General features: G+C 40.0%; 1 pseudogene; it reads left to right on the forward strand.

Moving 5' to 3' along the window:
• The first annotated feature begins 1,633 nt into the window (after nt 1-1,633).
• Nucleotides 1,634-18,860, forward strand: LOC148122694 (olfactory receptor 2A12-like; annotated as a pseudogene).
• Nucleotides 18,861-20,776: the final 1,916 nt, after the last annotated feature.

A 20,776-nucleotide genomic window follows, 5' to 3' on the forward strand; every position in this document is an offset into this window, starting at 1 on the left:
GTTGCCACTAATGTTAGCTTTAAATCTCTATGGTTATTTTTATAAATAAGACTCAAGATACAAAGACTGGGGTGGAAGCCTGATATCTCAGAGGGGTTGAATAGTGCCTAACTAACTTCTCTCCTTGCTGGCATCTCTGAAAGAGAGCATCTTTCTGCTCTGCCTCACAAAAAAATCCTTCACCACTCCAAATCCCTCTCTACTACTTCTGGTGCAACTCTCTATCTCTTCCAGATGCCCTCTGATGCTCTATGATTACTTTCTGTCAAGTAATTGCTAACTCAGTGTCTTGACCCAGGGTTAATTTTATTTATTCATTTAATTAACTCAACTACAAACTTGGGTTCACAGTGTGATCAAATATTCTCCACCAATATGAGGTGATGGGAGCTTCGGAGATCAGGTTAGTACGGGTGAGCATTGACATTGTGAGTTTTGGTGCTAGGCACTTTTATGCTTAATCAGTGCTCACTTAGACTCCTTTGTGAAATGTTCTTTCTCTTCCGTTATTCTGTTGAGGGGGCTGCTTTTATGTTTATGTACAGACTTTAATTTTCTAAATCTTGGCATAAATCCTTTGAGTACATTTTTAAAATTCTTTCTGGTATGCCATTCTTCTCTCTATGTTAAGTACTTTTCCATATTATTTTTTTAAAGAAAGTTTTCTCTGTGCCATTGTCATTGGCTTCTGGATGGAGGAAGGAGGGCATTGGACTTCCCACAGGGCAGGGTACCCTGCCTTCTCTTAGGACTGGAGTGGGGAGGGGGAGTGAGGGAAGGGGAGTGAGGGAGGGGGAGGATGAGAGGAAGTGAAAATGTTGAATGGTATTATTTATAAAGCAATAAAAATAAAAAAAGAAATTTTTCTCTTAATCCCCCCAAAGGAGAAAGACACGTATTTGGTTTGATTTTAGACTTTGGTTGTTTTATACTTAGCAGTTAAATCTATGGTACACCTTGAATTGGTTTTGTGTGGGTGCAGCAGCCAAAGGTAAAATGACAGAGATTTATTACATGAGTAACAACTCATCTGCATTTTTTGAAAAGGCTATCAAGTCCCATGTACAATGTAGTATAGTCATCAATCACAAGGCAACATGTGTGTGGGTCTGTGTCTCCTGTGTTCTGTTACCTTCATTTATTTGTTTACTATCTCTCTTTTGTATATATCTGTGTGCAAACATGTCTGTGTTTGTAGGCGGGGCAGAGACTAATATGGGATTCTTCCCCAGTTTCCTTCCATCTTATTCAATGACACAGAGTCTCTCAGTTGAAACCAGTCTTCATCATTTCAGTTGGTATAGCTAGCTTCTTGCTATGGGGATTCCTGGTATGAGAGAGTGAGTATTCATATAGCATGTTACACAGTGTTTCTAGGAGCTTTGTGAGTCACTTTAGATGTTTACAATAATGCCAGACATGAGTCTCATCAGCCTCATTTTATAAATGAAGAGATTGAGGCATCAAGAGGTCATATAAGTTGGGTAACTTGGGAAGAGTGCACAGAAACTGAGCAGTATATTTGGAATAAATACTCCAGGCTTCCTACCTCTGTAGAGGCCATCTTGCTGGGTTACCATGTATCAGGTGACATATAGTTGAATGTGATTTTCTTACAGACCCAGTGATTTGGATGATTCCAGGACAGAACCAAAGTTAGGTTTCTGAGTTTATCCTGCTTGGCTTCTCCAGTGACCCCATGACCAACAGCACCCTCTTCATTGTGTTCCTTCTCATCTACCTGTGCTCAGTCCTGGGAAACGTACTCATCATCTTGTTGATCTGCCTGGACACACATCTCCACACTCCCATGTATTTCTTCCTCTGTATTCTTGCCCTGTTGGATATGGGCGATGTTACTACCACCATGCCCCAGATGTTGGTGCATCTACTTGCTAATTCTCAGACCATCTCCTTTGCTGGATGTTGGCTTCAGATGTATATGTTTGGTGCACTGGCACTCACAGAGTGTGTCCTCTTTGTGGTCATGGCTTATGACCGGTATGTGGCAATTTGCTACCCATTGAGTTATAGTGTCATCCTCACCTGGGACTTGTGCTTCTGGTTGGCTGCCGGTGCCTGGGTCTGTGGTTTCTTCTTCTCTCTGATACACACCTTCTTCACCATGAGGTTTCTATACTGTGGCCCTAACAAGGTCAACCATTACTTCTGTGAAGGACCCTCAGTACGTAGGTTGGCATGCATGGACACTCATATCATTGAAATAATGGATTTAGTTATGAGTGTCTTCATTATTGTTGCCCCAGTCTCCCTCATTGTGGCCTCTTATATTCGTATTGCCATGGCTATTCTCAAGATCAAGTCCACCCAGGGTCGCTTCAAGGCTTTCTCTACCTGTGCTTCCCACTTGACTGTGGTCACACTCTTCTACATTCCAGCCACTTACATCTACATGAGGCCCAACTCAAGCTCCTCTCCTGAGCATGACAAGCAGATCTCACTCTTTTACAATGCCTTCTCACCCTTGCTCAACCCCATGGTCTATAGTCTGAGGAACAAAGAACTCAAGAGAGCATTTCTCAAGATGATGGATATGGTAAATGGACTCTTGAGTCAGGATGATGAAATCTTAGGTGAACGTTGGATAAATGCTCAATGTTTAAGACAGAAATAGTGTCTTTGTGGTTTGTAAACAATATTGAGCATTTGATTCAACATAACTTGAAATAAATGTTCTTAAAACACAGATGGCAGTCTTAATGAATAGATTACACTACAGTTCAGATGAAAATATCTCAATAATCTTTGTGGTTATAAGTACAAAGGCTTACTTATTGCTCACATTTGTTGTAGATTGGGAGTAACCTTGTGTAGCTACTCTCAGATACATCCTGAAGGAGAATTCCTGTATTCAATACATTCTATAACAGAAGGAGAAGAAGAGTGGATAAGCCTCATGATAACTCATCTTTCCAGTAGTGATGCATCTCTTTGCACGCACTCTTTTGCCAATGAAAGCACCATGGCCTAGCCTGACAGCAAAAGGATAGAAATATTTTACTTCTACAGAGAAGCAACTTACATCATTTGACAATAATCTGGTATCTAAAGTTCCAGTACAGAGAAGCAAGTGACTAACAGGAGGTGTGTAGCTTGATGTATTCTCACAGATGTCAATAGTATGCCTGTAAACCATCAGGAAACATGCTGTTAATGACATTATACTGGAAACAGTAGAGGCTGATGTGCTATAGTCTAAGTAGTACAGCACAGGCTGTCATTATTAAAATTAAAGCAATAGTGTGTAGAATAAAATTGGTACAGGCCAGAGACCAAACTTCATATATAAATTCAATGTGATATGTGGGTAAACATGATGAACTCTGAATTGTGTGGCACATGGCACAAAATTAGGAATTAGGGGTTCTGTATTTCATTGCAACCCTCCCAACTCCTGCTGCAAGAGGCAACACCACTTGCCTGATGACTGCCGGCTCATTTCCTACACTTTAGGGCTAGGTATCTTTTCTTATCAGCTACAGAGTAGCCAATTGGAAAATTCCTCTGTGACTCAGGATCTCAACCATATTCTTCCTAATAATGTCTTGCTCACTTCCTCCCGAATAATGCCTGTCTGATTGTCTTAGCTATTCTTTGAGGGACACTGGATACAATCCATTCATCAGTTAGGATTTATTATTATTGTTTATTTGGCAGTTTACTATAAGAGAATGTTTTATATATCCCATGTTGTCTTAGAATTTTTAATGTACCTAAAGATGCTCTTGAATTTCTGATCATCTTGTCCCCACCTCCCAAGTATTGTGATTATAGGCTTGTGACATGCTTGGCTGAAGTTTCAGTTTCTGATCATGTCCTTTGCATCATAAACATTTCTATTTTGGTAAAATACAACTCATTTATTTTTATCTCATTTTCTTGTAATATATCCAAGAAAAAATTCCCAACATGAGATCATGAAAATTTCTCCTAGGTTTTAAAAGATTCATTTACATTTTGATCAATTTTTAATAATCTTCTAGTTTTCAAATTATTCATTTGTATTTTGAATAATTTGTATTGGTTTTTGTGTATGGCATGTAGCAAGGGTTCAATTTTATTCTTTTGTGTGTAGATATCTCTTATCTCATCATTATCTTTGGAAAACAGTACTTTTCTCATTGAATGACATTTATGTCCTTGATTAATATTTATTGAGAATACATTTTAGTGCTAATGTTGGAATGACTAAGGGAACACTATCCTGTTCTGACTTCTTTTACTTGCTTAGACAGTTCTCAGACCTCTACCCACCTCCTATAACAATCACATACTTCTTGCCAACACATTTGAGATCTTCATGGCCTTGACTCTCTGGTCCTGTCATATTAACCAAAATAGTTGTCAAGTCATGTGTAAAATAACTACTATGCTCTTCCAGGAGTGAGCGTTTCAAGTTACTCTGATCATCATATAACTCTTACGTATATTTGTGGGTTTTGCCTTAAAAGACATATCACTGAATTTGGGCACTAACAGATTTCTTCGGAAGCTCAAGCCTACCATTGGTCTTTCTATCAATAAAAAGGATTTAAAATCTTAATTGGCCTGCTCAGCATGGTTGTCAATAACTCTCTCATGAATCTTTACATGTTTGGAGTTTCGTTCCCATTCTATTACTTCCCATATCAATCCCAAGCTGAAGTTTTTCTGTTCTCATTCCTATGACTTTGAGGTAGGCTTTGACTTTGGAAGTCAGTAGCCCTCCAACCTTCTTGTTTCAAGATTGTTGTGCCTCTTATAAGGTCCTCACACTTTTCCATTGATCTTTAGGATCCATTTGGTAATTTCAAAAAAGTGGGAACTGAGACTACGATAGAGGCGCATGGAATCTGTAGGGCAGTTTGGTATGTGTTGGTATCTTAACAATAGAAAGTCTTGTGACAGGAACCAGAAAACATTATACAACCTCATTGCCCATCATGAACTAGGTGTTATTTAACATACAGGGTTGCAGATCTGGTACATGGAGGAGTATACCGTAGAATGCCAGTATGCAAGCACAGTTAACTCTAGCAGTCCCTGAAAACACAAGAATGTTTTAAGAGGAAGTGGTCCAAATTGATTGTTTAGTTTTTTTAGTTTAGTTTTTTTTTTTTTTTTTTTTTTTTTTTTTTTACGTAGGGTTTCTCTGTATCATCCTGGTTGTCCTAGAACTAGCTCTTTAGACAACTGGCCCTTAAATTCACAGAGATCTGCCTTGGTTTCTGCCTGTCTCTGCATTGCTAGTGCTGGTATTAAAGGCATGTAACACCACCACCTGGTTTAATTGTTTGGGGAGTAAAAATGTGACTTGTTATCGCCCATAAGCAATGGCCTTCAGCATTTCAGAAACTATTTGTCTTTGAATAAGAGGCTTGCAGACTAGAGACATACTTGTTTCAAGGATCTCTAAGGCACAATAATTAGAACTTAAAATGTAAATTTGGCTCCCACAAGTTCCCTTATGCCTTTTCCTTTGAGAAAATTTGTGTAGGTTTTGAAGGATGCAAATATAGTAAATGATAGCCTCTTTAAACAAAATAATTCTTTGGAATAAATCAGTACAACTGTGGAACAATATAGCCTGATAACTCTGCCTACTCTCATACAAATTTACAACAAACTGCTAGAAAATTTAGATAAGTAACATATGCTTGGTAAATAAGGTATATCAGCAGTTAAGAACACTTTCAAAGGTCCTGAGTTCAATTCCCAGCAATCACTTGGTGGGTCACAACCATCTATAATGAGATCTGGTGCCCTCTTGAGGAAGAGAACTGGTCAGTGGTCCTTGTTGACTTAGACCATGAAACCCAATATGGACAGGTTCCACAGAACCACCATATACGGACTGCCCATGCATGCTTCAGTATTGCCAGGGCATAAATTTCATTCATTCATTTTTATAATCAAGATTTATAAATTTCTAAGGTCTATTCATGTTCATCGTAATATTTGTCTAGGTACATCTTTGCTCACTTTAAACTTTAGCAATTTTGATAAACTAAGCCATACTTTAAAAATCCTGAAATATTCTATAATGGAGTACCTGGTCCCCTGAGAAAGTCATTTTTCAAGGTCAGGCATTTAGACAAGAGTCCCCATTCCCTTAGGAGTTTGAAGAAAGTTTCTACTTGCTAAAAAGGGAGCCATTCTTGTCTATTGAAAGAGAAACTTGTGGCCCTTCTAAAAATATATATATATATATATATATATATATATATATATATAATTAAACAATAGGAATGAATGGAGTGTACCCACTATCCAAAAATATGTGACCACAGAATAAAACTGGAGCCTCAGGCCTCCTTAGAAAAGAATAGTTCAGGCACTGAATCAGACAGGACTTTTCTGCTTGGTCAGGTAAGAGCTTCTCTGAAGATGAGAGGCAATCCATACCTACCATCATCCAAGCGTAGAAAGAAAGTCAACCATCAGCAGTCAACAATGGGAAGTGCCATTGCCTGCTGTCTGAAATGGGAACAGAATTTGTAAGGTTCTAATGAGACCCCAGCTGCTTACACTTTTAGCGTTGCATCATTTTTAACAGAGAGGTCATTGTGTTTCCCCACAGACCACATTGAACTTATCTGTGAAGTTTGTTCTCTGAACCTTATTGGTTCTGTTCCACCATCTATCACCTTACATCTGTCCTGACAACACTGCTGTGATACTTAGCATATGGTGCCTCAGCCTTTTGCTCTCTCTACTATCATGCTATCATGCTTGTGTTGTTAGGGTCCTGGAGAAGTCCCACAAAGGACCACCAACCATGTTTGCAATCAGCAAGAGTGTTTACTATCTCTAGAAAGTACTAGTATGATGGGACCATGCATCCAGCACAAAGTCAAAAATGGTGAATGGAACCTGATGTGGTATTCCCCTCTGTATGCTGTAAATGTGTTTTATTACCATTGTTTAATAAAGAAGCTTCTTTGGGCCTATGGCAGTGCAGAAAGCAGAAGGTAGAAGAGATAGAGGAGAAAAGAAGGTGGAGTCAGAGAGGCGACATGTAGTCGCCACAGGAGACAGATGTCAAAACCTTATCTGTAGACCATGATCTTGTGGCGATGCGCAGATTATTAGAGATTGGTTAATTTAAGATGTAAGAGTTAGCTAGAAATAAGCATAAGCTAATAGACCAAGCAGTACTGTAGTTGATATAGTTTCTTGCCAGAAGCAAAAATCTGTATTTTGAGACCTGCATTTTGTTTATAGCCATCTTAAGTTCACAAGTTAAGAAAAAATATTTACCTCTATCGCCTCTGGAGGGTCTAGGAAATCAACCTGGCATCTTATCTCCTAGCAGAGACCTGCAGACACTAGGCTCCGGAATCAGTTAGCATTTTCCTTTGTTAGTCAACAATTACAGACCCTCAGTATTTACTTATCGGCCGGGGATGTCTCCGGACCTGAATTCCAGCAGACCTGAGTTTCTTGACACCCTTCCCTCCCCTCTGATACCCTTCCCCCCACCCTGCCCGTTTGCTATATAACAGCTTCTGAGGAAATAATAAAGGGGACGGCTTGATCAGAAATCCTGTCTTGCTGTCATTTCTCGTGTCTCTTGCCCCTTCATTCCTCTCCCCTAGGTTTATCAGGGATCACCAGTTCGCATCTGCAGGCCGGGAAAGTTTCTGAGTGATTATTTCAGGTATGGGTGGCTAAGAAATGAACAAGCAGCCTCTGCCTACAGTGACCCCCAAGAAAAGCTTGTAGGCTCTTTTATACATAACTAAAGGAATTCTAAAAGCACTTGATCTAGGATTATTTTATGCAAGTGACAATCATATTTGTACATTTCTTATTGGATAGGGCTAGCATGAGTGGGCTAAGGCCTTTCCATTCATGGGCAAGTGTGGACAAATCCCAGGCTTTGCCCTTATCTGGTTATTGCTTTGACGTATCTGAGCGGGAGGGGCATTGGCCCTGGCCTAGTATTGCAATTCTTCTTTTTCTTACTGTTGGGGATATTGGTAATGAATTGTCCTTCGTTTGTGACTTTATCAGAAATTGACTTGTTTAGTTTCAGGAGGCTGGACCACAGACACAATTCTTTTTTTCTTTTTTATTATTTTTATTGAGCTATAAATTATTTCCTCTTCTGTTTCTTTTATCCCTTCTTCCTTTCCATTTTCCCCACTGCCTCCTCCATGCTCACATTCACTGAGGAAATCTTGTCTTTTTCTCCTCCAAGGTGGATCCATGTAAGTCTCTCTTAGGGTCCTCTTTGCTATCTAGGTTCTCTGGGGTTGTGGAGTGTAGGCTAGTTATCCTTTATGTTTATTATCCAATTATGATTATGTACAGTATTGGCCATTCTTGGTCTAGGTTATCTCACTCAGTATGTTTTATCTAGTTCTATTCATTTGCCTGAAAATTTCAAGATGTTATCATTTTTCACCGCTGAATAGTACTCTGTTGTGTAAATGTACCAGATGTTTCTTATCCATTCTTCAGTTGAGGGATATCTAGGTTGTTTCCAGGCTCTAGATCTTATGAATAATGCTGCTATGAATATCTGAACAAATGTCCTTTGGTATGATTGAGCATCCTTTGCATATATGCCTAGGTGGTATTGCTGGGTCTTAAGGTAGATTGATTCCCAATTTTCTATAAAACCGACATACTGATTTCCAAAGTGGCTGTACAAGTTTTCACTCCCACCAGTAGTGGAGAAGTGTTCCCCTTACTCCACATCCACTCCAGTATAAACTGTCATCAGTGTTGTTGATCTTGCCCATTCTGACAGTGTTGTTTTGATTTGCTTTTCTCTAATGGCTAAGAATGATGAGCATTTCCTTAAGTGTCTTGTAACCATTTGAGATTCTTCCGTTGAGAGTTCTCTGTTTAGGTCTGTACTCCAATTTTTATTGGATTTTTGTTCTTTGATGTCTAGTTTCTTGAGTTCTTTGTATGTGTTGAAAATCAGTCTTCTGTCAGATGTGGGGTTGGTGATGATCTTTTCCCATTCTGTAGGCTGCCATTATGTCCTTTTGACAATGTCCTTTGCTTTACTATTCAGTTTTGGGGGTCCATTTATTAATTGCTACCCTCTATGTCTGTGTTACTGGACTTATATTTAGGAAGTTGTCTCCTGTATCAATGTGTTCAAGGCTACCTCCAATTTTCTCTTCTATGAGGTTCACTGTGGTTGGTTTTATGTTGAGGTATTTCATCCATTTGAACTTGAATTTTGTGCATGGGGATAGATATAGATCTATTTGCATTCTTCTACGTGTGAACATCCGGTTATACCAGCATCATTTGTTGAAGATGCTTTCTTTTATTCATCTTATAATTTTAGAATTTTTGTCAAAAATTAGGTGTTCGTAGGTGTGTGAATTGATATCTGGGTATAGAATTGAATTCCCTTGCTCACCTGTTTTTATGCCAATATAGTTCTACAGTAGAGTTTAAAATCGGGGATGGTGATACCTCCAGAAGTTCCTTTTTTTGTACAAGATTGTTTTGACTTTCTTGTTTTTTTTGTTTGTTTGTTTTTGTTTTTCCATCTGAAGTTGAGTATTGTTCTTTTGAGGTCTGTGAAGAACTGTGTTGGGATTTTGACAGGTATTGCCTTGAATATGTAGATTTCTTTTGATAAGATTGCTATTTTTACTATGTTAGTCCTATCTATCTAACAGTATATGGTAGATATTTGCATTTTATGATGTCTTCTTATATTTCTTTCTTTAAAGATTTAAAGTTTTTGTCATACAGGTCCTTCATTTGTTTGGTTAGAGTTACCCCAAGATATTTTGTTATTTGTCACTATTGTAAAAGGTGATGTTTCTCTGATTCGTTTCTCAGCCCATTTACCATCTGTGTATAGGAGGGCTACTGATTTTTTTTGAGTTAACCTTGTGTCCTGCTACATTACTGAAAGTGGTTATTTGTTGTATGAGTTCCTTGGTAGAATTTTTTGGGTCACTTATGTATACTATCATATCATCAGCAATGAGTAAAAATTTGACTTCTTCTTTTCCAATTTGTATCCCCTTGATCTCCTTTTGCTGTCTTATTGCTATAGCTAGACCTTCAAGTACTATATTTAATAGGTGTGGATAAAGTGGACAGCCTTGTCTTGTTTCTGATTTCAGTGGGATTGCTTTGTGTTTCTTTCCACTTAATTTGATGTTGGCTGCTGGCTTGCTATATGTTGTCTTTATTATTTTTAGGTACATTCCTTCTATCTCTGTCCAAGACCTTTATGAAAGGTCACCTTGAACACTCCTCAAAAAATTACTTTTCCCAATAAACAACAAGGAGCAATTTGGAGAGAACTACACCAATATTTCCAAATATTGTCTTACATTTAAAGGGAGATATGCAATAGAGATTTCCATGGGTATGGATCTTGGTTTATTGATATAAATTTAAGGTCAATTTTGTTATACATCTATTTTTGGTCTTGATTAAGGTATTGTGTTTGTGCAGCTCATTTAGAAATATAGGTTAATAGATAATCATCTCTAATAATCAAACTTATAGTCCTGTTAGTTATATTTTCTAGATGGACAGATATGTATTTCAGATGGATTGACATTCTTCAAACCTTTTAAAGACCTTCAGAAAATGGTTTTTAAAAAGCTTTAAGGACTTAGGGCTTTGCATGACAATGAGACACATATGCTCCTGACAGCACCAATCTATGTCAAGAGGATGATGGGCATTGAAGAGGTTCTTTACATTTGGGCAAAAAAGTACTTTTGCCTGGACTGCTTGATGAACTGGACTTACAAGACCTGCAGAGAAATGACTACTGAACTTGTTGAAAGGTGAGACGATTCTTCGGGGTTCCTTCTTCATGAAAAAGTCTGCCAGACATTCTGCAGGTCACAGAAGAAAGTGACTGACAAACTGCCAATATAGGTAGAACTGTCTTTGAAATTTCCTGCTTCATGGAAAAGTCTACTGGATACTATGGGCCTGTAGGCTGAAGATAGTACCCCAACTATACAGAAGAACTGTGGGTGACCATCCAGGCAGCAAGATGTTTCTGTCAAATCTAGAGTTTTGGAAGTTGTTTATAATGCACTTCCTGTTTACTTAGGTAATATTATATCATTCTGAAGTCTTTGATGGAGTTGGAGAATAGTTATTATAGTTTTCTTGAGTTACGACAAAAGATAAAGTATATATAAATATAATAGCTGCAATTCTTGCTTGATAACTGTTTTGTTATATGTAATTTTACTATGTTAAAGTTAAAACCTCCCTTTTTTATTTGAACAGAAGGGGGAGGTGATGTAGGCTGTGAGTATCATTGGTTAAAAAAGAAACTGGCTTGGCCTGATAGGGTAGATAGGCGGGGGAAAACTAAACTGAATGCTGGGAGAAAGGAGATGGAGTTGGAGAGAAGCCATGGAGCTGATGCAGGAGACAGATATGCTAAAACTTTGCTGGTAGGCCATAACCTCGTGGTGATGCACAGATTAATGGAGATGGGTTAAATTAAGATGTAAGAGTTAGCAAATAAGAAGATAGAGCTAATGGCCCACACGGTGATTTAAATAATATGGTTTGTGTGATTATTTTGGGGCTGAGCAAAAACAGACAAGTGGCCTCCTTACAACCAATCATGTTGCTCAGGGCCTGCTTACAGTTCTGGAGGTTTAGTTCATTATTTATCATCATGGTAGGGGCATGGTGACACTCATGGCACTGGAGCAGTAGCTAAAAGCTACATCCTGATCTACAGGCAGAGGAAGTGCCTTTTGTATGGGCTTTTGAAACCTAAAATCCCACATCTAGTGACATACTTCCTCAAAAAAGGTCACACATTCTAGTACTTCTCATCCTTTCAATGTGTAGCACTGTCTGCTAACTCATTAAAATATATGAGCCTATGGGGCCATTCTTATTCAAACCACCACATGACTCTTCTGAATCAATTGTAGGTAGCATTGAATGTTAGGATCCATTTGGGAATTTCATCACTACCAGAATATGACAGAGGCACATTGAATCTATTTATCTGTTTTGTTTTTATTTAATTAAAATTTTTTAATTAAAATTAAAATAAATTTTATTTATTTAAATGTATTTATTTATTACATTTATTTAATGTAATAATTTATTTAATATTATTATTAAAATAATAAATAAATTTAATAAATTTATTTATTTTATTTGTGGTCTTATTTTAAGACCACAAGCCTTCAAATGACCACATGAACTCAGTCCTTGTATTCGTCTGTCTGTCATCTATCTATCTATCTATCTATCCATCTATCTATCCATCTATCTATCTGTATATCTTAGAGATATTTATATTTAAATGCATATCTATAAATATATTTCAATGGATAAAAATGCTTTGGTTCCCTTTTATCCTTCTTTTTTCATCAATGCCCATAATATAGTGGGCATCTTTAACATGGGTCACAAAACTGACATCAAATGCCAATGTGAGACTTCAAATATATCTTGGAGTCCCTGAAGGTACAAGTAGGTTATAGGAGGCAGTGGTCCAAATGGTCTAATGCTGTCACATCCCCTCTATAGCTTGAGCCTGTGGTCTCTATGGCCAGATCCCTATGGAGGATTGAGGAGAAGGATCATACTCATGCTGATTACACATAGTTTTGTATGACATACTCTTCCAACCTAAAAATGAACAACAGAGCCCTGTGTCTATTTCTGGGATGTACCTGAAGACAATGGTGAGGAGAAAATCGTTCAGTGAAAAGAACACTGTGTAGGACATTTGGTTGTTTTTAGTTTGGAAGGAGAAATGGTGTTTGGGTAAGCATCTATATTCATGTGTGTGTTGTGGCCCATGGGTTGGTTAGATGGCTGTGAACATCTATGAAATATAATTGTTGTTGCTGTGTGGAAGTCACAGTCTATCATGGCTTGGGACGTTTTTCCCCCAAAGCTCAAATACATGGGTGTTCCCTCACCCCCAGTGAGATTTTTGCTCTCTACCTGCCCCTATCTGGAGAATGTCCCTGGTCCTGGAGGACTATCTTATGTGAAAGCTGTCTCTAAACCTTTATGTCTGATTTATCTTTAGCATGATTCTTAGCACAGATCCTTGCTAGAAGTGCAATATGGTAACTAAGACTTGTACGAGGAACTCTGGTATAGGACCCTGCTACAACATACAACGGCTTATAATAGGACCCTGCTATTTAATGGAAATCAGGGATTGACCCCCAGGCTCCTCAATACTTTATATTTCTAATATTCTGGAATAAAGCTGATCTGATTCCCTGAAGTCTGTCTCCCACGGCCTGTCTCCATAGTACCTACAGCAAGGGGAACCCTTTATCCTACTTCTGCTCCCTCCAGCCTCATGTACCAATGCAGCAACCATCCCTCTGTGAAGAAGCAGAGTCAGAAACTGTGAAATCGGCAAGAATGAGTGTGGAGAGATTCATGGGTATCCTTCTTAGAAATGGGAAAGACTGTTAAGATATTTCTGTCGCACCTGAATCCTCATCAAGGATGTCTTCAAGAGGACACGATCTGAAGACTTAAGTGGAGGGGAGGGCATTCTCTGCAGCCCCCTGTGAACTCCTTTGCCTGGTCATCCTCTCACTCCTTATCATGGTCGTTTTCACTGTCAGCTCTTGTGGACTTAGAATCACCATGGATATTGTGAGTGTGTTTCCAGAAAGGCTTAACTGATATGGGGTGCTCCATGTGGTTGTCACCTTTCCAGGATCTGGGGTCCTAGAAAGTGTAAAAGGACAGAGTGGTCAGAGGAAGGACATCCATCTGTCTGTTTCCTGACTGGGAATGCAATGTGACCCTGAGTCTGTTGCTACTGCCATGACTTCCCTGCCATTACTGACTATGCCCTCAGTCTCTCAGTCTAAATCAACTCTTCCTCAAGTGTCTTGTGTTAGGTATTTTATCACTGCAACAAGGACCGAACTATTAACTTGTGCAGTGAACCAATGAATGCCAGGCTCAGGTGTCAGAGAAGGAGACTATGCATGGGCTTAACATCATGGCTGCCAACTGGCTTAGAGCAGGCCTGACTTCACCCTCCTTTGTTCCTGTTCTTATGGAGAGTTGCTTGTTAAACACTTAGCATCCCACACCAAGTATAACACCTTAATATGCAAAGTTTTGCCTGTAGGTGCTGATATGTTACAAACTCTACACTTCAGTTTCCTGACCTTGAAATCAAGGGTAGCACTACATTTAATATAAATGTTTTGAGCAAACACTGACAAAAGTCATATTCGTAGTTATCACAATTGCTGTGATCATCACCACCATCCTTATATACTGTTTTCTCTTTTTTGTTGACATCATCAGCATTCTTCTGAACATCCTCTTGTTTGTCAGACCTCTGTGTCCCTATGTTATCTCACACACTCCTCAGAGCCTTGAAATTCTAATCACAGGACCCTGAATGCTGAGCACATGTGTAGGTTGCTCCTGTGACAGGTAGTTATTGCTTGATAGCAGGGAGATCTTTCAAATTTCCAGACAACAAAGAAGAGGGTTGATGCTTGGGTGATGGATAAGGCCTACAGCCAGGAGGGGAACCCTGGGGTGATGGATAGGGCCGCACATGAAGGTTCCGGGCTCCCATAGATTATCCCACTTGCTTGAGAAACACTTTATTTGGAGGGTTTAGTGTTCAAGGGTCTAAAAGAGTAAAGAGCTGTCTATGTTAGTCTCACAGAGCTTAACTCATAGATCACCAAAATGCTTTAAAACAGCATCAATAACTCTCCTAGGCTTAGCTATGACAAAGGCTAAGTGTCTGCCATCATATTCACCACGTCTATGAAATGGGAACCATAGATTTACCATCTAGGCCTGCTGTGAGGATCTGGTGAGGAAACACGCGTGAAACTCGCTAGGAGATTCATAGCAATGTCCCAAGGGACGATTTTAATTGTCTCATTGTTTAGTAACAACACAACCTCTTGCTCTTACCCTCTGGGTCTTTCTCCAGACACAAAAGCAGAAAACTTTTCCAAGTACTCATTTTAGCAAATGAGCCAATTCTCACATGGTCCATTAATGAGACATTGTCATCTGGGGGCCAATTAAGGCGTCCCTGTTGTGAGACCTGTGGATCTGCTGTCTTCTCCTTTCTCCAAGCTCACTATTTTCTCCTTCAGGACTGTGGGTTCACCTGAGTCAGAGTGAAATCTCTAGAGTTTGACTTTTCTTAATGCTGACCTCTGGGGTGATCTCATGACCTCTGTGAAGTCGGCCCAGCTCTCAGCAGCAGGAACATTTTGGTTAGAGCAGAGGTAGAGCCATTAGCTTGAACTCTCACATTAAGCATCTGGTAGTCAAGGGGCAGATTCAGCCTCACCCCAGAAGCAAGTGGCCAGGCCCTGGAGTTGGTTCTACCACTCACCAGCTGGGTGACCTTTGCCAAATTGCTTGTGTTTTCCAGGTCACTGTTCCTTTATCTGTGCAATGGGCAGGTGAAAATATTCTTGGGAATGTCTAAGTGTTGCAGTCATTAAGAAATACTGCATGTGCAGTCCTTCGGAGCAGCCATGTGGCCCAGCCATATCTACCTACCTTTTAGAGTCCTGATTTCTATCATGTATCTGTTTTTCTGCCATGTTGATAACATCCATATCTAATTCAAATAGTGTGTATGTCTCCCTCTTGAATCCCTTCCCATAAATCTATAATAAAATCTCAATGACCAAAACCAGGGAAGTCAGGGTGACTGTGCCATTCTGTATGTGTCATTCAATTGGTTCTGTCTGCTTCTCTCTGAACCTCTTTCCTTATTTATCCCGAGGGAGAAAAATCTCTGTCTGGACTCCACTGCATCTCCAGAAATAATCAGGATCATAAACAGGGGTGAAGAGAGTTGGGGTCAGAGTTGTGGAACAATGACCACTTCGGGGGTCAAGGTGCTTCTGATTAGAGTTGATTGCCAATTACTAAGGTGTAAATGCACCCATCATGGTCAATGTCATGGTTGCAACACATGCTACTGAATAGCAGTTGAGATTACACATCATTAATTATACAGTGTTTCAACCCCCAAATGCACCACACTAAACAACTGGTATAACACAGAGCACAGGAAAATGGAGTTGCTCATCAGGATGTGTAGCGTTCAGAACCTGTGTTGCCTTTACATGTTTTTAATGCTATGAATCAAACTCTAGCTCCAAACCTTCTATTTAGTCAGTTGCAATATAGTTAAACACATTTGTAGACACTCTGTCTTTGTTCCCAATACAATTTATTTAATTGTCATTTTATGATCAATTTTTACTCTTGGCTGAGTTTAAGGAACACCTCACAGGAATTTTAACCCCTTATCAATCAGCTACTACAACCAGGAAGACTTTATAGTCCAGTCTTCTTCTGAATCCTTAGGAAACCAAGACACAGAAAGCAGGGATGACAATACCAAGTTGGAATCCATTGGAATTCTACAGAAGCAGCTACCAAGGCAGAGAAACACCAAGTTCAAGAGAACATGCTCCAGAGCTTGATATATTTAGACACAAACTCTTATTTACATTTAAGAGACATGACCTGTGTGTTTTCTCACTCCAGAGGCATGGAGATATCACTGCTGACTCCATGTTGGTATGTCATATTGTGGGACATTTGTACACTGTGAAGAGGCTTTAAAGTGATCGGTATAATAAAAAGCTGAACAGCCAGTAGCTAGGCAGGTAGGTCTTCTGGGCAGAGAGAAGAAGAGGACAATTGAGGTGCTCAGGAGACACTGTGGAGACACAGGGATTTAGACATACAAAATTAAAGAAAGGTAAAAAAAAATGGTAAAATGTATAAGTAAGTTAATTTAAGTTATAAGAGCTAGTGAGACAAACCTAAATTAAGCCCAAGCTATCATAATTAATATTAATTGTCCATGTCATTATTTGTAGCACTTGGCCCAAAGAAAAATCTACCTATAATGTCATGGTTGACATTTTGAGTTTGTTTTTCTGTTTATCTGTATGAGTGTTTTGTCTCCACCTATGTGTACATTTCACATGCATGTTTCTTAGGAGATCAGAATAGAATACTAGGTCCTCTAAAACTGGAGATATAGATGGCTGTGAACTTTTATGTTAGTGCTGGGAATCAGACCAGGTCTTCTGTAAACCCAACAAGTACTGTTTTCTCAAATCTAACCCTCCAGCCTCAATTGTTGATGACTCTTCATTAGCACCAGAGTATCTGGTTAACTTGCTCAGATATCACACACCAGAGAAGAAAGGACTATGGTTGAGGAAGGAAGAGGAGTGTGACTCACACACGAACTCATTGAGCGTCAGAGCTCAGGGTTTGGGCAGTAAAAGAGGAATCTGAATAAGAAATTAAGTCCTTGGCCTGTGTATCAGCTGACCAGCCAGGCCTCACCTCCTCTTCTCTGAACTACTTTTATTCCCCAATTAGTCTAGAAAAGGGAACAGGTCACCAGTTCTACCTCTGTGCGTTGTTTTATCCTGATTTTCCCCCAAGGGCCTCACTTTAGTGCTCTTGCTGACAGCATCCAGGGATCATCTTAGCATCCCTACTGGGAACAGAAATGGCTCTTTCCCAGCTCTCCTAGGGAAGCTCAGAGAGGAGGCAGGGCCATAAAATCTCAGGATCTTGCCCCACTGGGAAGAGATGAAGATGTCTGAACTTGCCTTTGTTAAGCAGGGTTTTATCAGTGCCATCTTCAGCTAGAGCAGGCTTACTTGCAAAGGAACAATGAGATTCAGTCCCTCAAACTCCACAGTACCTTGGAACTTTTCTGGAAATGAAGCTGCCCAGAATCCCAAGTTTCTGGACTCGGTTGCTTTAGTCTCTTTGGCATTACAGAAAGAAACAGCAAGTCAGTGACACAGTCCTTGGATTTACAAGTGGTAAGATGGTCACTGGTGTTTGACTTGTGGGTGGTGTTCAGGCACGTGGGTCGAGAGATAGTAATTAGTCAAGCCATCCATCTCCAGGTCCTCTGTGCACACATCTCAAACTCCCCAGACCTCTTTTCTTACTGCCTGCTCTTCTTTCCTCTCTTTCTCAAACTGTGTCCTTGCTTCTTTCTTTCCTCCTCCTTTTACTAATTTAATAAATATTTACAGAGTGTCTGTTTCAAGTCAAGTTGAGAAACATAGAATATGGATTTCTGAACTCAAAGATCTCAAGTGAAGCAGAAAGCCGTATCCATGAAAGAGCAGTGATGCTCAATGCCCTTAATGGAGACACCACACCACAGAGACATAGCTTGATACATGTGGACAGAGCAATCATGATTATTTTTTGTGAGGATGGGTGTTGTGAGTCTCCTGTAGCCTAGCCTGGCATTAAACTCTCTATGTATTCAAGTATATCCTTGGACACCTCATCCTAATCCTTACAGATGCTGACTTTGTATGCTGGAACTTTCATGTGTAGACTTTACTGCCTATAAGTCAATCTTGATGTCTTCAGCTGTGAATAACTGACTCACACACTTGGACTAGTAGTCCCGGTGTGTTCCTGTAAGCCAAGTCAGAGGCCACTGGGCTAGGAAACCACAAAGGGCTGTGGATCACTGTATTGTGTCCCAGTGCCTTAGAAACCACACCTCAAATGCTCTTTCCTTGGATTCTTCTACTTTGAATACATTTCAGGGCCTCTCACATTCAGACAGAAAGGGCAATCTCCTCAGGAGACCCGGTTTGTGGCTAGCCATCCGATTCTGCCCTACGAGGGCTCTGACCTCTACTGAGTCAGAAGCTCAACTAGATGAACAAAGTGAAGACTTTGCCTTCCTCACATGCCCAATTCAGAAGCTGTGTGCCAGAAGCAGAGAAGGTACTGAGAGCCAGGCTCCGATGACACTCACACCCCCTAAACTCCCGATTCTTCCACGCAGAGGTTGTGTGTGGAATGAACTGTCCTCCTTCAGGCTTTAGGTGTTCACCTATAACACACAGGTAAGAACACTTCCTTCACTGAGCTGTTTCGATTTTCAGCTAAAGTTAGTGCAGCAACATCTGGAATGTATAATTTGCCCAATAAATCAGTTAATCACCCATATAGCCATAGCCTACCAGAGACAATTCTTTCTTAGTTGTGTGGGGTTCCCGTTGACAAAAGAGTAACAAAGGGTTTGTCCAAGTTGTTTGGTGTCAAAATTGATATCAGATCCCTCTAGCCTTCTTCAGACTGTAATTGGTCAATGAACAAGAAATGCAGGATGTCTCTTACCTGGATTAGGGTGGGAGGTGACAGAATAACAGGGAAGGCTTCCTGGCTAAGCTGAGTCCTGCTGTGGCTGAAGTGTGGGCAACATGGTGCTGGAAGTGATCTGCTCTATATGATGAGAACCTAGGCACTTGTCTTAAGGTATGAGAGAGGTATAGGCATGCAGGACTCTGGGAGTGCTAGCATGGAGATTTGTGCATTGAGAGATGGCAGACAGAGGAGACAGATGTGTGCTGAGTCTGGGTCTTGACAGGCAGGGAGGTTACGAATGACCTGTGCGTCTGACTGAATTGACAGGGCTTGAGAGTTCTGAAAGGATTTTAACAGGAACCAGATAGGAGCAGTGTGGTTTCTTTAAAAACTGCTATGGCAGTCACATGAATAATGTGTTGACGCAGACAAATGGCCAGCAATGAGATGGGGAAGTGGAGTCAAAGTCCTGCCCCTGAACAAGAAGCTATTCGCAGTTGATAGCTGCTATGAAAGGTAAAATACGTTTTTTTCCAATAGAGTGTCACTGTGCATATCAGCTATAGCAGGGCAGGCTTCAGGTCCGGGAGTAGATGACCAACAGGAAACTGACTTCATTGTATTGTTTTAATTTATATTTTTTTTTGGTTTTATTTTCTTTCTTTAATAAAAAAACATTGGTTATTTTGTTTTGAAAGTGAGAATTAGAATTAGAGGAGGAAGAACATGAAAGTGGAATATGAGGATCTGGGATAAGTTGGGAGTGGGGAAGAATGTGATTGAAGTATACTTACTCAAAGTATTTTTATTTATTTATTTAAATTTACTTTTTTAAAAGGCTATCTTTTCTCATTTTCATGACAAATCCATTTCCCATTCCCTTCCCCCCTCCTGCTTCCTCCACCTTTGCATCTCCAACCCCCATCCCATCCTCCCATTCATTCCTCAGAGAGGGTAAGTCTTCCCATGGGGAGTCAGCAAAGCCTAGCACATTGCTTCCAGGCAGGACCCAGGCCCTCCCCACTATATCTAGACTGAATAAAGTATCCCTCCAGAGAGAATGGGCTCCAAAAAGCCAGAACTGAAAGTGTCTTTTAAAATTAAAATAAAAGAGATTGCCCTGAAGGAGGAATATTTAGAGGCATAGGTGCATGGAGACAGTGATGCAGAAATACCAGAAGAGATGATGGGCTCCTGACCTGGGTGGAAAGGAAGGACAGCTGTGAGGTTCTGAGCAGTAGACTGGTCAGGAGAGGGGATGGGGACAGGGAAAGAGAAGACTGAGGGTGTCTAGGAGTATTTTTCGTATTTCTACTCCCATCAAAAGCAATTCCTGCTCTAACTATTGTCTTAAAGTGAGTGGTACCATAGTTCAGGTTGTTTGGAGCAACATTAGGAAATTTTCTTTAAGTGTCTTTCCTTGAACATGTGTTTCTATGTGTCTATGTGTTTACATATTGTTTAATAAATATAGCTACTATTTGTATTGCTGAACAATGCATTAAGTGTGTTCAACTTTAGGGAACACAGCCAAACACACACTAAAGGAATCGGCTTTATTTCCTCTCCCATTAGATTCAGTAACTCTTGTCAATAGATTCTGTTATTGTAGCCAGGCTGGTAGGGGTGTGGTGATGCGAGATTGGGAAGAGGA

Source organism: Myodes glareolus, chromosome 3, assembly GCF_982192425.1.
Source record: "Myodes glareolus chromosome 3, mMyoGla1.1, whole genome shotgun sequence".
Classification (NCBI taxonomy): Eukaryota; Metazoa; Chordata; class Mammalia; order Rodentia; family Cricetidae; genus Myodes; species Myodes glareolus.